Source organism: Protopterus annectens, chromosome 15.part0 (genome assembly GCF_019279795.1).
Source record: "Protopterus annectens isolate FY-2018-M chromosome 15.part0, PAN1.0, whole genome shotgun sequence".
Classification (NCBI taxonomy): Eukaryota; Metazoa; Chordata; order Ceratodontiformes; family Protopteridae; genus Protopterus; species Protopterus annectens.
Window position 1 is genome coordinate 297,898,771 of NC_056749.1, and position 15,092 is coordinate 297,913,862.

At 39.3% G+C, this 15,092-nt stretch overlaps 1 long non-coding RNA gene across 1 annotated transcript in view; it reads left to right on the forward strand.

Moving 5' to 3' along the window:
- Nucleotides 1-14,785, forward strand: part of LOC122789654 — a 246,435-nt gene extending 231,650 nt beyond the window's left edge. The window contains exon 3 of the long non-coding RNA XR_006362850.1: nt 14,373-14,785. This is a non-coding gene — a long non-coding RNA (uncharacterized LOC122789654). The remainder of the gene's footprint in view (nt 1-14,372) is intronic.
- The last annotated feature ends 307 nt before the right edge of the window (nt 14,786-15,092 follow it).

The window sequence follows — 15,092 nt, forward strand, 5'->3', positions numbered from 1 at the left end:
TACATTTGTTGTCTGGCATTTGATTATTAGAGGAATTATTTTCAACACAAATATTTGTTTACATTAATAATTATGCCTTGATAAAGAGAGGAATTATTCATAAGCACTATCTTATCTTGGCTGATGCTCTTTTAGCCAGGCATTGATTCCATGCAGTGTTGCATTATTTCATGTTACTGTCATTCACATAAAAGATTGTTCAAACATGCAGCTCAGGGAAGATTTCCTTAAGCTGGTGTCTCAACATTGCTTGAGATCCCAATGCTATAACAACCTACAAGACACAACATACCAGTTAAAACATTTCAAAGTGGGAGGCCTCACCACCCACACCCCCCAATGTGGGCACTGTGCCCCCACACCCCCCTAAATAAATATACCAACTCCGAGATTGCACTACAGTGGGTTAAAGGGCAATGCCATGGCTGACCTGAACTTTCGCTGTATTTCCAGTTTGCTGTTTGTCGGTGAAATGACACTCTCTGTTATACCATTTCAACAAGATAATATAGACCCATTTAATGCTGTGGGTAATCAAACTATATTACCATAACAAACATTATACTTCACATATATCACTATATATCATATATCCTTAGAAAAATTGCATACATTATTTAATTCCTGCCTTATTTTTTTTTTAAACGAGAAACATCTTTAGTAAACCATCACTTACTACATTGGCAATCATACATTTACATAAATGAAAACAAACCACAACTTGATTTGATTATTCTGACAACAGTATAAGCTTATAGGGCAGTGTATAAAGCTGTCCCAGTTTTAGATTCTTTGCCAGATTTGGAGTCAAACTCCAGTAGGTCTTTGTTTAGTGACTAAAATAGGAACCAGAGATCTGGACAACTTCAGATCCTTATAGGCAGGGTGACTGATGTTTGAAAGGTGTAATGGTGCACATTTTTATTTTGCTAATGGCTGAGCTAACAGTGCCAATATTTTACCAGTGTCCATGATTACCCTGCAATTTTCCAAATTTGTCACTGTTTTTTTTTTTGGAATGCATTTCTGATGGGTTTGAGAGTATCTTACTGTCTTTCTAAGGCCAGAGGAGCATGGAGCAAGCTCTATTAGGTTGGTATATTGGTATGGGTTTATCTCCTAGATTCTTATTGTCCTCGCTTTTGGCAGATGGCTGATGTGCGGAGTTTGTAGCAGAGATGGGCAGCTGTTGTTTCATAGGAGCTGTTCCAAGAATTGCCTACCAGTGGATCAGTGGTGGCTCAGGAACTTGGTGAGTCCTGTCAAGGAATAAGGCAGACAGTGAAGAGCAGGTTGGTAGCCTGAGGGAACAGCTGTGGCAATCAAGGGATGTGGTCATGGTGGATGTTATGGCCATTGGAGCAGTACGTGATGTGGCTGCAGGTAAGCACATGCTGGTGGGAGTTTCTGTAGGGCATGTCAGACTTGGTGTCTTGGGGGATAGTTCAGGTATAGCTGGGGTTAGGAGTCTGGTGGAACTGCCTGCATTATGGAAGATCTGTAGAAGATTAGGGAAGGGGGGGCAGGTTGAAAGTGAGGCATCCATCGGGGATGGCAGGTAGGATTTCTTCTTGGAGTTTTGTGTCATCCATAGAGAGGATGGAGTTACAGCATGAGGACCTGGCCCCCAGGGCAAGGTAAGGGGTACTCTTTTTTTTACTTTTCATATGCTGTCCTCAGTTGAAGGCAGGTAGGAGGGAGTATGTCACCATTTACAAATTAATTGATGCAATAGGGGTTCAATGCTTCCTGGAATTGGAAAATGCAAATAAAGATTTTCTGGGTGCTTTAGCAGCCTTGGGGCAGAGAAGAGTAGGTAGGCTGTGACCGAGAACATGGGAAAATTGGGTGTTAGGTTTCGTGTACTATATGGCTGTTTACTTGGATATGGCCTTGGCTTTACCATTCTTGGCCTTTTTCTCATGATCCGTGAGGCTCACTGTCTACAAGTGGGATATACTTGGATGTGGTTCAGTCAGAGGTTGTTGAAGTGGAGAGTGATGGATCAGTCAATGTGTAGGGAGGTGAGGCACCCTGACATATGGCTGTCCACTATGATTGTTTTACAATTCTTAGCAGAGGGGGTAAATTAGTAGGGGAAGGTGTTGGGAAAATGTCAGGCTTTTAATGTGGGACATTGCTGTTGGGTGGAGTGTAGGTTTTGCACACCTGTTCGAAGTGTGCTGGCATGTATAAAGCTGTGCTGGTGGCAGATGGGAAGGCACATTGGTTCATAGCAGCCTGAATCGGGTTGGTTACATTCTTTGTTTTCTGCATTTCAAGGTAGCTGGGTTAGGGGGAATTTGGGGGGGGGGTGGAGAAGGGGGGTGTTATTTTGTGGGTAAATGAGAAGACTGGGGATCACATTTTTCCATTAAGTACAGGTATTGCATCAGCTGTTCATGCAATTTTCTGATTCAGCAGTTGCAGTTTGAAGTAATTGGTTTTATGGGGGATTTTCTATTAAATTAGAGGTGGGAGGGGTCAGCAGGTAAAAACTCTATTCCTTGTAGAGGAAAGAGATCTTGGAAGGTTTGTTGGAGAAGGAATGGTGGGGGTGAGTAGGTTACTGAGTCAGTCTGAAATTTTTCCCTTTAACAGCTTTAAGGTTTCTCCATTGAGGCTGGTTCTAAAAAAGTTGGGAGGGAATTTCATTTGAGTCACCATTGGTTTTAACCCGAGGGGATTTCTGTGCATGATTTCATTTCAGGAGATGACACAAAAGTCAGTTATGCGTTTTTGGGTGATGCAGTGCAGATCATTTGCGAGATTATGGACCCATGGTTGGTGAAGGTGGAGACTGAATCTGTTTTCTTTATTACCATTTTAAGAAGAAGAGTGGCCACTGGGCAGTGTAATTGAGTTTAAGTTTTATTTTGACAAGACTGTGCTGCTGGGGATGATTGGTGACCTGTGGTACTTTGAGAGGTTTAGCACTACTCTCCACTGGATTTGGCAGCAATGGGGAAGCAGCTAGAAGGCGATAAATAATTTGGATGAGTTCTTAAGAGTAGGTGAAGAGTTTGACAGAACATTGGAAGGTTATTTTATAGGTATGTAAAGCAAGGTTGGTATTGAGGAGTCACAACTAACCATTGTCATTAAACCAAGGATATCTGTATAAAAAATGGGTTAGTTCTCTTTGCTCTGCTCATATGAAATGGAAGAAGCAAACGATGTACAAGTCATTATAAAATCTGACCGCATGACATGGAATAGGAGTCAATAAGCTTGGATTCTGTCTCATTTCAGGACTAACTTTTAGTATCCTGCTAATTTATAGGTATATAATGCATGCAAATGCTAATATGAGCCATGTTATATGTGATTAAAAAGACCGAAACTATAAAGAATATACTTTATATTCACATATAGCATGAGAATACTTTAATGATTCTTGCTTATAATGTTGCATCAAGGCTGTAAATCTATATCTTACAGTCTATAAAGATGGAGCAAAACAGCTCTACTGTACAATTAGAAGCCTCTTTAGGTTCTACTTAAGAGAGGTAGCTAAGTAATATGTTGCACATCACATATCCTTGGCATTCTTGGTATGGTTTTCAAAAGACAATAAGTGTATGTAGTATGACTGGCTAGTTTTTCTCCCTTAGAACTAAGCAGCAATGAATTGTTTACAGATGGCTTAGCTTCTTCACTGAAGGCATGCATTTATCATCTTTTGAGATCAATAATGAACAAGCAAGCAGTTATGCCCCAGGATAGACGTTATTCAGGAAATAATGGAGCATCCATGAGTGTTACTAGGCCAAACACTGCAGATGGATGTCCTCTCCAAACTCAAACTTTTTGTGGAAATAATAACCACCCCGAAGGGTAGCTTTTGGCTTGGATAATGGGCTATCTGTCAAAGTGCATTGTACTGTTTTTATCAGTACTCATATTCACAAAGACATAATTATATTTATTTATATATATATATATATATATATATATATATATATATATATATATATATATATATATATTTTTTTTTTGTAAAGTAGTCCCTTCACCTAATGTTCAAAGTTGCTGCAGGACATGTAATTTTTCTTAGAGAAAGTAGTTTATAACCAAAATATAAGTTATGTAAGTATTTAATGTCTGGATAGACACCTGCAGACTTTCACAGGCACTCACACTCATGTGTGCACACGCCCATAAATTAACAGTATTAATAGTTTGATGGTGCACTCTTCATTTATATCAAGAGATTTTTTTTTTTCAGTAAGGCATTAGAACTTAAGCACACACACACTCGAACACACAAATGTGCCCAGCAATTAAAACTACTTTTCACACTTTCTGCATCTCAGTTCTCTGACTGTGATCAAATGAATGAGAAAACGTCATTTAGTGCAAGGCATTGTGACTCTCACCCATGCCTCTCAACTTCCCTCATTTTGCCTCATATTTTTTGTTCTGCTCTCCAAAATCTTTGATTTTCTGGTAGATAACTCAGGATTATAGTCAGTCAAAAAAGCCACCAAAGAAGGTGAAAAATATATGTATTTTATGTCAGTCTGTCACATACTCAAGTGCAAGTGTGCTCTTATTCACACTCATAATTGCATTATTTTTCCCCTCTTTCACTTAATGTGACTTGGGGAAGTGAAATATTAACTCGTTGCAACAGCCTTTGAAGTTAGTTTTACTACCTGACTCTCCTTTTAATATTTTATTGATTTTTCCTCATAGGCTAATTACACAGCCATGTCTTGTTTAGCAAGCATAAAGATGTCAGTTTTTTTTTTCACCTGTGCTTTACAGCAGTTTGCCATACTGTCATGAAGCTGCAGACCTGTTTTCTGTTTTTTATTTTGGTTTTGTTTTGCTTTTTTTTAACTGAGCATTACCTGTATCTTAACATTTTTTGGAACACCTGATGTCCTTCCATATCACTGCTGCAGTATTCTTCACAGAAGAGATCCCCTGCCAAGGATAGCCCTATGTCCAGCTAGTACACCAAAGCCTTTAGATATTATAAGTGCCATGTGTTTCACGTGGTCTCCGTGTAGGGTGTAAGGCATAAAGATGACATACAGAAGCAAATACTCAGAACAACTTTGTCATCACTTTGAATGCCCTTCTGCTGTGCTAGTTATTGAGCCTTTTTCAGATAAGTGCCCCATTGGGGGTTGTTTGTTTTCCATTTTGTTGCTTACTTGCTTGTCATCCAAGAAGAGTAAATGTCAGAGTGGGAGGCAGATTCCCCTCAAAAAGCATCATGACCATTGTCCTTTTTGCCTAGGTGCTTACCACGGACCATACACACTGCTCTATCTGACAAGCTTTTGCCCCTAAGACCCTTTGTAGTCACATTCTCCATATACCTCGAGAACCAGCATCTTAAATTGATGGCCCAGGGTACTATGGTAGAAGCTTCCCATCCTGAGGGACAGCAGTCTTCTAAGAAGGTCAAGAAGTCTAGGCCTAATCCTGTTGCTATCCAGCCTCCACCAGATGTCTTTCTAGAAGCAAGTGAAAACCCTGAAGACCACCGGGTGCATGCATCAGATTCCTCTGTCACAACCCTGTTAGAGGCAGGCATAGATCCAAGTTCTTGCACGTTCACAGAGGCTTTTGAAATGTCTGGTCTGTGCATCGAGGGGGAACAATGGATTATTTCCAAAGAGGGGGGTTCCTCAAATCTTAGTCTTAGAGGAGATTACTGGTACATTATCAAATCTTGCCAAGGGACCAAACAGCTGAGGGTTGTTGGGACAGATTTCCCTCTTAAAAAAAAAAAACAAAAAAAACAAAGCATATTACAGTATTGGTAAAGATCTCCAGCATGAGTTGCAGGGTTTTGCCAAAGGCTTGTTCGGTGCATTGATGGGCTTGAAGTCTTCCCAGGGGGGTTCAGTTCCTGATCCTCTTTGGTCTCCCACTTCTGTTAAGAGGGCAAGCGAACCAGATTCCTCAGATGGTGACTTAGATTCTGGGATCTTGAGCTTACTCGTTTCAAATCCCTACTCTAGATTATGGCTTAGATGATTCTTTGAGCTCCAATTCCCTTTTGGAACAGAATTGGAATCCTTTTTGGGCATACTTTTACTTTTCCGATTGTACACTTTAAATGGGATTGCTACCATGTCCAAAAGAGATACTATGAACTTTTGCATATGGAGTCACCTAATCCATCTGCAGTTCCTCCTGTTTTGGCAACTCTTTTGGATACATTTCTGATGCTTTTGTAACTCCAGACTCTGACTCCTACCCCTAAGAAAGCAGATAGGTTGTACAAGGTACCTAAGGACTGCAACTTTTGTTTGTACCTTTCTGCTGATCCTTTTTTGATTTCAATGTCAACTGATAAACCCTCTAAAATGTTGCACTCTTTTAACCATCTTTCTTCAGATAAGGAAAGTAGAGCTATTCAAACATTTGGGTGAAAAGTGTACACTGTTGCCATCTTGTCCCTTGTCCTTTCAGGCTATTAATTATCAAACTCATATGACCAGATATGTCTTGGCTGTCCTTTTCTGGGTAGCTAAGATTGTGTCTGATCTTCCTGATTCTGAATGGAAAAGTCCAGCTCATTTCCTGCTTGGGTACACTTCCCAGGTTGTTGGTTATGCCATAAAATGCAGTTACAAAGCTTCTGATTCCTCTTCTAGGTCTGCTGCCTATGTTATTGTGATGAGGTATAAACTTTTGGATGCTCCTCTGGACAATAAAAAATATTTTTTGGGACAGCTGTGGCTTACCTGCTCAAGTCCCTCTAGAAAAAAGACAAGGCTGTGCAGGTACTAGAGTAAATTTTTGTCTCCCTTGTACCTAAATGTTACCCTTCTTAATCCATCGGCATTATAGTCCACCTTCCAAAGGTAGGAGGGGTCTAAAACCATTCCTCCTGCTAAGTCTAGTTAGATGTCTACATCTCAGAAGACTTCCTTTCAAGAAAAAACTATCTCTATATGACATTTTGCTGCCTCACCCACCTAGGCCAGGTCTCCTTGTCCCATCCCCTTCCGTGTTCCTCCCAAATTGAAAACAGATCATCTTAGATTCTTTTATTGGGGTATTTCATGGAATGGACGTCCCCTCCCCAATCCAAATTTCTCATTTCCCAGAGATTTTGCAGTCCCTTTTGAATGCAGGCACCATTCAGCCTGTTCCACCCACCCAAGTAGGAAAGGGAATTTTCCTCCAAGATGTTTTTGCTTCCCCAGATGGAGGGGACTTTCTGTGCCTTTCTTTATTCAACACCTTCCTCAAGGTCCCTTCTTTCAGGATGCAGTCTTTTCCGACTTTGTTTCATCATCTATTTCCTCAGGCCTTGGTATCGCTCGAGCTTAAGAACCCTATCCCCATAATCCCATTCACCCTGTGTTCATGAAATTTTTGTTTCTCTATTTATTCCTCTCATGTTCAGTTCTCTGCTTTGCCCTAGAGCCTTACTCCTGCCCCAAGAATATTCACCAAATGCCTTTCTCCTGTCATTGCTTTTTGTCGGCTTCGAGCAGTACAGATATTCCTCTGTTTAGACAATTTGCTTATTAAAACCTATTTCTCCCAGAAGTCTTCTGCAAGATCTCCACTTTACCACTCTTAGTCTTGGGGTCACCATCAGTCTCAAAAGTAAGTCCTTACCCCCCCTTCAAAGATTTCTCGATTGCAGACTTCAGACCATTCCCATGGTATCTTGTCTTCCTGCTTAAAAGGTTTTGTCTCTAACAACTTTCTTCCAGTTTCTTCTTCCTCTGTCAATGTCAGTAAATTTCTCGGGGTTCTGGGAATTATGGACTCCTGCGTTGCCATGCTTCCTTTTGCCAGGCTTCATATGAAGAAGCTACACTGGTATCTCAGATCTGTGTGGCTTCAACATGGTCACCCCCTTGAGTTTCCTTGTTCCTTTGCTTCCTTGTTTCAGACTTGAGCTCCAGTGGTATATTAAGGCATTTTCTCTCAATCCAAACCTGCCCTTTCAGCAACCAGTTCTTTCCAAAGGACTATTCACTGACTCCTGAGATCTGGGGTGGGGTGCTTCTTGTAGCCCTCTAAATGTTTAGGGTCTCTGACCTCATCAGAGGTCAGGCCTTACCACATACAAGAGATGAGGGCTCTGCTTCTGGTTCTATGGCCTTTCATTCACTTTGTCCCCAGAACCCTGAAAATCTTCATGGACAATACCACCATATTGTGGCATATAAACATGCAGGGGTGGATGAAGTCGTATCTCATTTGCAGACTATCTTTTCAGACCCAGGATCTGGCTATCAGTCATCAGGTGACTTTTCATGTGATTTGCATTCTTCCAGAATCTGGTGGGAACGTATCCAAGCAGGTCCAGAAAACAGGTTCACAAATGGAAGCTCCACAGAGATGTGTTTCTGGACATAGACCATTGGTGGGGTATCCCTCAGGTAGATATTTTTGACTTCTTTCTGAACAGGCCACCTTATGTATTCTAGTCGAGAGTGCCAAGTTCTCTGATGTGTAAAGTGGATAACCTAGGCCAGATTCATTAAAGCCTACACTAAATGTACACTATGCATTCAAGAACATCCCTACCACATTTTGTGCTTTTTAGTTGCTCTGAAAGATTACACTAAGTGTACATGTAGTCTACACTTAGTGGTAACCTTTATGTATCCTTGTCAATATTTAAAGCTGCAAGAAAATCAGTAGGAAAACTAAAATTAGGAGAAAGAAGAGTGTGAGTTATGCGTGTGTTGTCTATTCACTCAGAATGGTGTGCACTTAGTGTAGGCGTTATTTTTTTTTAACACCTTTATTGAAATATTACTTGTGATATAGACACATTAATTTACATTTATATAAAAGTAACCAGACTGTTTTAAGTTAAAATTAACACACATGCTTCACATGTATTGCTATATATCATATAACTTAAGCAACATTACAAAAATTATTCAATTCTTGTCCCTTTCTTAAACAAGAAACATCTTTATTAAACCATCACTTATGACATAAGCAATCATACATTTATATAAATGAAAGCAAACCATGCTGATACAGTTACAGTTGCAAGCATTTTACATCACAAACCATACTGACACACTCCCAGTTGTAAACATTGTACATCACTTATAAGTAACCCAATCTTTTTTTAATAAAACACTACATAGCTCATTTATGTCCTGCCATTCTTTTAAACCTCATTCCTCCCCTCTATGCATTGTTCCCACAATTCCCATTTTTTTCCTGTGTAGTTTGCTCCCAGGGCCTGTCTTTTCCTTGGAAGAAGATATTTCTGCATGTCATTCCTCTGCTGCCAGAAATTCTGTACAGGATCAAGCAGGACTTGTCCAAAATCTTGTTGGTGACACCCTTTTGGCCCAGACAGCACTGGTCCCCCCTTCTTTTTCATCTGGTTAGGGGAAATCACCACAAATTACCTCACAAGGTGGATCTTCTCTCAGGACATGGGATTTCTTATCCATCCTCAGTTGTCCACTGATCAAATTACACTGTGGCTGAAAGGATTTTGATCCCCTTTAGGCTCCTCTTTTCTGAGGATGTACTTTGCATTCTGCATTAGGCTAGGAAACCCACTACCAGAAAATCATATACATCTAAATGGAAAAGGTTTTCTGTTAGGAGATCCTGATGGTAGTACATGCACCATTCAGTAGGGCTGCCTTGGTTCTCTTATTTGTGTGATCTGCTCCATGCTGGCTTAGCATATTCTTTAGTTAAAGATCACCTGCCAATAATCTCTGCTTGTCTGCCTTTGGCCTCTTGGTTTGAGGTCAAGCAATTTCTTAAAGGTATCATTCCTAACAGGCCCCTGAGAAAGCCTATTCTACTTTCTTGGACCTCAATTTTGTACTTGAAAAATTGACTCAGGAGACCTTTCAACCTGCTAGTTTAGCCACCTTGCAACTTTGCATTTGGAAAACTCTTGCTGTTGGCTCTTACTTCTGCCAAGGCAGGATCTAGAATGTTGGGCTCTTATGCCTATTCTTTCTTTAATTTGTTTCACAGAGATATCGTGTCTCTTTGTATCTTTGTGATAAACCTTCCTTTTACCTAGGTGGTTAATGACTTTTCTCGTAATCAGTCTGTTCCACTTCATTCCTAGTTCCCTTCTCCACAGTGTGCCATTGAGATGGTTCTTCACACCTTGGACCTGCATAGACAGCACAAATATTATATGGATAAAACAAAGGTTATTCACCAGTCAGAGCAACTGATTTTTTTTTATCCCAGGAATTGGGTTTGGCTGTTTACAAGCAAGCCATCTCCTCCTGATTCTCTAAGGCTGTTTCTTCTTGTTGTTCTTTCTGTGTCAAAGGTCAACTGTGAAGGGACAGTCTGCTAGGGTATTTGCCTCTTCTGGTGCCTTTAAGAGATTGGATACCATTTCCATCCTTGAGCCTGCTACTTTGTCTTTTGTTCATACACAGACTAAGCATTACATATTGAATGTTGTTTCTAGGGCCAGGGCTATTCTCTATAGGTTTGTGGATGGCTGTTATGTGCCTTCCTCCTCAGTCATCTTCTTGGCTGTTATACTCTCGCTTCAGTGAAGAATGCTGCAACAGTGATATGGAAGGACAATAGCACAAGTGTGATATCTTACAATAACAATAGATGCCCTTTTCTTCACTGTTGCAGTATCTGGACCCTCCCTCCTCCCTCCCTCTCTTGCCCTTGTGTTTTGTTTCACTCCTGGCTGTGGGGCTCTCGCTTCCTTTCTCTTGTGTGTTTTTTTTTTTGGTTTTGATGAGCATGTTCTCTTTTGTCCTTGGGGTGAATTCAGTTTTGTGTATTTGTATCCGTTCATCACCTTTATGCTCTATGCCCTGCGCAATTAGCAGGTGTGATGTATGGTGCCCATAAGACATAGAGGCTTTGGTATACTGGCCTGGACGTGGGGCTATCCTTGACAGGAGATTTCTGTGAAGAATACTGCAACAGTGAAGAGAAGGGCATCTATTGTTATGGAAAGATGTTACACAACTGTACTATCTACATCATGGTATTGAATGCATGTTTCACCTATTATTTAAACTTTTTTACATTACTTTCTATCTGGCTTTAATGATTGGCTTAAGAATATTGTGTGGCTAAATGCTTTGGTCTAGTGACATATAAAACAAAACTAGAGTAGCTCACTGGTGTTCAAAACTGCTGAAATCGCAAGATGAATCTGAGCAGCAATGTTCTACAAAATTGTTACTTGAATACTTTAAGGCCTTTTGCCTTGTGTTAATGACTGATGGGTTTTATAGCTAGTCTAAAAGAAGAAAGTGAAGGTCGTCTTAAATACGCAGTGGTTCCAGTGACTCCTCATTTAGCTAACGAAATTACATCAAGGTATTATGCTGACTGTTTGATAACATTCATTTTGGTGAATAAGTTAATTAGACTGAACAAAGCTGAATGTTACTGTAATGGCTATCAAGGTATGGAATACACTTTCATTCATTATTGCTAGAATATTTGGTGCTAAAGTTTATCAATCTGCCAACGGATTCACATCTCATAGATCTGATGGTGCACTCGATAACTGAACATTACCACTAATGTGCTAACATTTATCACTGGGTCATTATTTGTGCACTGCATTTGCATTCACATATTTACCATCTATAATTCTTCTGAGAAATACACAGTAAGCCTGTTTACTTGTACATGCTTGTTGCCTTTATTCATGTCTGAAAAACATCTTTGTGATTGCTGTAATGACCCAGTTATCAAAAGTAAATATATGCATTAAATAACTGACGAACGTTAGTACTGCAAGTGTTGTGGTTAAAGAAAATGTTCCAAGTTTTAGCAGTGTTAATATACTGTCCCTTCAGTCATTAGAACTGTGTGTACAGATGCAGGGTTTACACAAACACACTTTTAAAAAAAAATAAATCCACATTCCTTTTTGTAACTTAACCTTAACTTTGTAATATCATTCATGTTAGTGCTTCCCCGCCCTGGACTTGATGTTTTTTTTTTTTTGCTTGTTCTTGAAATACTGCAGCTATGTTTACCCATCTTTTCACTTTTGCTCATTATATTACAATGCACCTGTGTACTGCCTATGTCTTATATAAGTAATATAGCTCAAGATGATATGCTTATTGTATACTGTTTGGTGTGCATAAATCTCTAAGATTCCAGAGCATTAATCTTTCTCTCTCTCTTTTTATTTTATTTTTTATTACTTGCTGTAATGTACTATTAAACATGCTGTACTCCTATCTGCTTCTCCTCCTAACAGACCACCCCTTGTTTAAAATTCCTGATCAGCTACCATAGTGTTACTCAAGAAGTTCACCTGTCATGTCCCCATCTATATCAGTACGATACATATTCCTTTAATAGTTATTTTTTATACTGACTACATGCTGTCAATATACTGCCATGCAAACTGACCACAATGCAAACTTCACATATACCTATCAGCTTTGATGGGTAATTAGCCACATTAACCCAACATATAAGTTGTTCTCTGTATGCTCATTTCAGAATGCATTGTTCTGATGTCTGCAGCTGTGAAGGATGTGTTCTTTAAAAACTGCTGGGCAAATGTATGTCTTCTGTAAAATGTATGCAAGTAAATTATAAATTAATGCCACAATGCCATTTTAAATGTACACATCCTGGTACTACTATGCAGTTCAGTAATAATGCTCCCATTTGATTAATTTGACTTCAGCATCCATAAAACAAGCTTTTTAAATGAAAGAACTGTACTGATTGATGTCTACATCAGTAAAGCTTTCTGAATCCTGACTGAGAACTGCACATGTGCCAGTATTCCTGTGTTATTACAGCTTTCATGTAGTTAAGTGTTCTTGCTAAGTTACTTCTGTTTACTGATGACTAGCTTTGTGGCAAAGGACAGAGACTTAGATATGATAGAGTACATTATGTATAAATGGCGCATGTGCAATAAAAGATGTAACAGCAGAGGAAAAAGACAATCTTATGTTGCACTTTAATGCCACTGGTTGAGGACGCCCTCCTACAAGCACAGAATAAATTTAGGGTAGCGATGCAGCTATTAAAAAGGACATACTCTGTAGAGGGCAGCCTTGTCTCAGGAAGAGTATGTTATCTTCCTGTAGAGATTGTGCCACTAAATATCCTGTTGGCTTTAAGATTATTTTAATGACAGCTGGAGAGATACTACATCTTTATACATAAGCATCAGGTTTCCTTATTTCTGTCTTTAGGTTCAGTGTAGCATGATATGGGCTTTTATTTGTGACGCCTACAGCAGACTTAACTCCTCCAGAGAGACGCATCAGCTGCATCGTACATCAAAAGGTGTCTTGGGTAATGTTTTCAGTGCAGCTAACACATCCTAATTTATGGCCGTGTCAAGGAACCAGCTATTAAAGAAGACTGGGAATGTGCCCAGGATCATCTAGTCATAGCTGGTTATCCCCCTGTTCTGTTTCCAGATAGCTGCCCATTTCATTGATCCAGGCCTTTACATAACACTCTGAGCGTAAACCCTTTTTAAGTCATCACATTTTTTTCTCTCGTATATTGATTGTCATTAACAAAACATGCAAATAAAAATTCTCTTGTTACTGTCAGGAAGAAAGATGTGGCAACTATTTTTATAACATAGTTTACATGGAGGATGAAGGAGCTAATAATGACCTGTTTCCTGTACTCTAGTGGTCCAGGGTTTGATTCTCTCGGCCTCTGTGGCCTAACTGTGTGAATGTGTGCAAGTCTCTTAGCCTGGGAGCACACTCTGGTTAAGTCTGATTTAAAGTCCATGACATAGTGCACTACCCCAGTAAATAAACACACACACAGTCATATTCTTTCTTTTATTAGGTACTTGATTTCAGTTTAGGTGCCATCTCTGCCAATTAGCAATGATTGAATTATTGTCTGATGCAAGCCATGGAGTGCATGAATTTAGTTATGTGATGTATATAGCAAAAAAATGTATTTGCATACATCACAATATCAGTAATTCACAGAAAAAGGGATGAGTGTGTGTGTGTGTGTGTGTGTGTGTGTGTGTGTGTGTGTGTGTGTGTGTGTGTGTGTGTGTATGCATTAGTGTATGTGTGCTTCTTTGGTCAAATAGAAATCAATGACTGTTTAGCAGAAATAAAGCTGAGATGATTGTGCAATTAAAATTGTAAAGAATACACTTTACAAATTGCTCAGGCAGAATAAAAATGACTCTTGTAAAAACATCTTGACTCTGTGATTAGTTTCTTCAGTATAGTGTTTTAGTTGCTCTTGCTATTACCGTCACAGTGCTCATGAAATTCCTAGCAGCCTAAGTAAAATCAGTATTGCTATAAACATATTTCAGAATTCTGGGTACAAGAATGAACTTTCATTATTGACAGCAGCTATCACATATCTGAGGATTATTTATTAAATTTGGTTTATTTTTGGCACATTTTTGTTTTATTTTTCTTTAGGTAACAGAAACAAGTGCTGACAGACCCACTAAGGCACACACAACTGTAATTAAAGAAACAAGTAGTATCAGGAGAGGGGTTCAAAAACATCAGAACAAGGACACCTGTATCAGAAAAGGACTATGTGGTGCTCATAGTTTGCCAATTTCCCTACTTGCTGGCCAAAATGTTTGAATTTAATATTGTCAAAATCTTGTATTTTGTGACATTATGGAGTTTTCCTCGTTTGACCCAAATCTTAATTTGCAGATATTGTAATTATTGACCTACTTTACATGTCATTCTATCCTTCTCTGCCAGTTAGTGAAAACAAAAAAATCCACAAATGCATGTTTCTCTACACAGGCTTTTAACTTCACTGTTTGGTTTCAATTTGTGTCTTGTTTCTGTTAAATAAACTTTCAGGCAAAGAGGTTGCTTAACTTGTCTTTTTTGACTGCAGGATGTGAACATTTCCATTATATTTCTCAGTTTTCAACAAGTTCTGATCTCTCCCAATGACTTTAGGATCGCAATACTCAACTTCATATACATTTTTCCTTCATTTGCAGTAATGGGCAAAGAGTTAAGTCGTTGATTAGACAGTAACATTTACAGGTCTGTGGCGAGGGTTGCGTCATCTTAGTGTATCCATCTTCTGCAACTTGCAAAATGAGCTGGGTGTTAATAAATCCCTCAGGATGTTAACAGTCCGCATGTCCCATGTCAAATCCAAGTAAG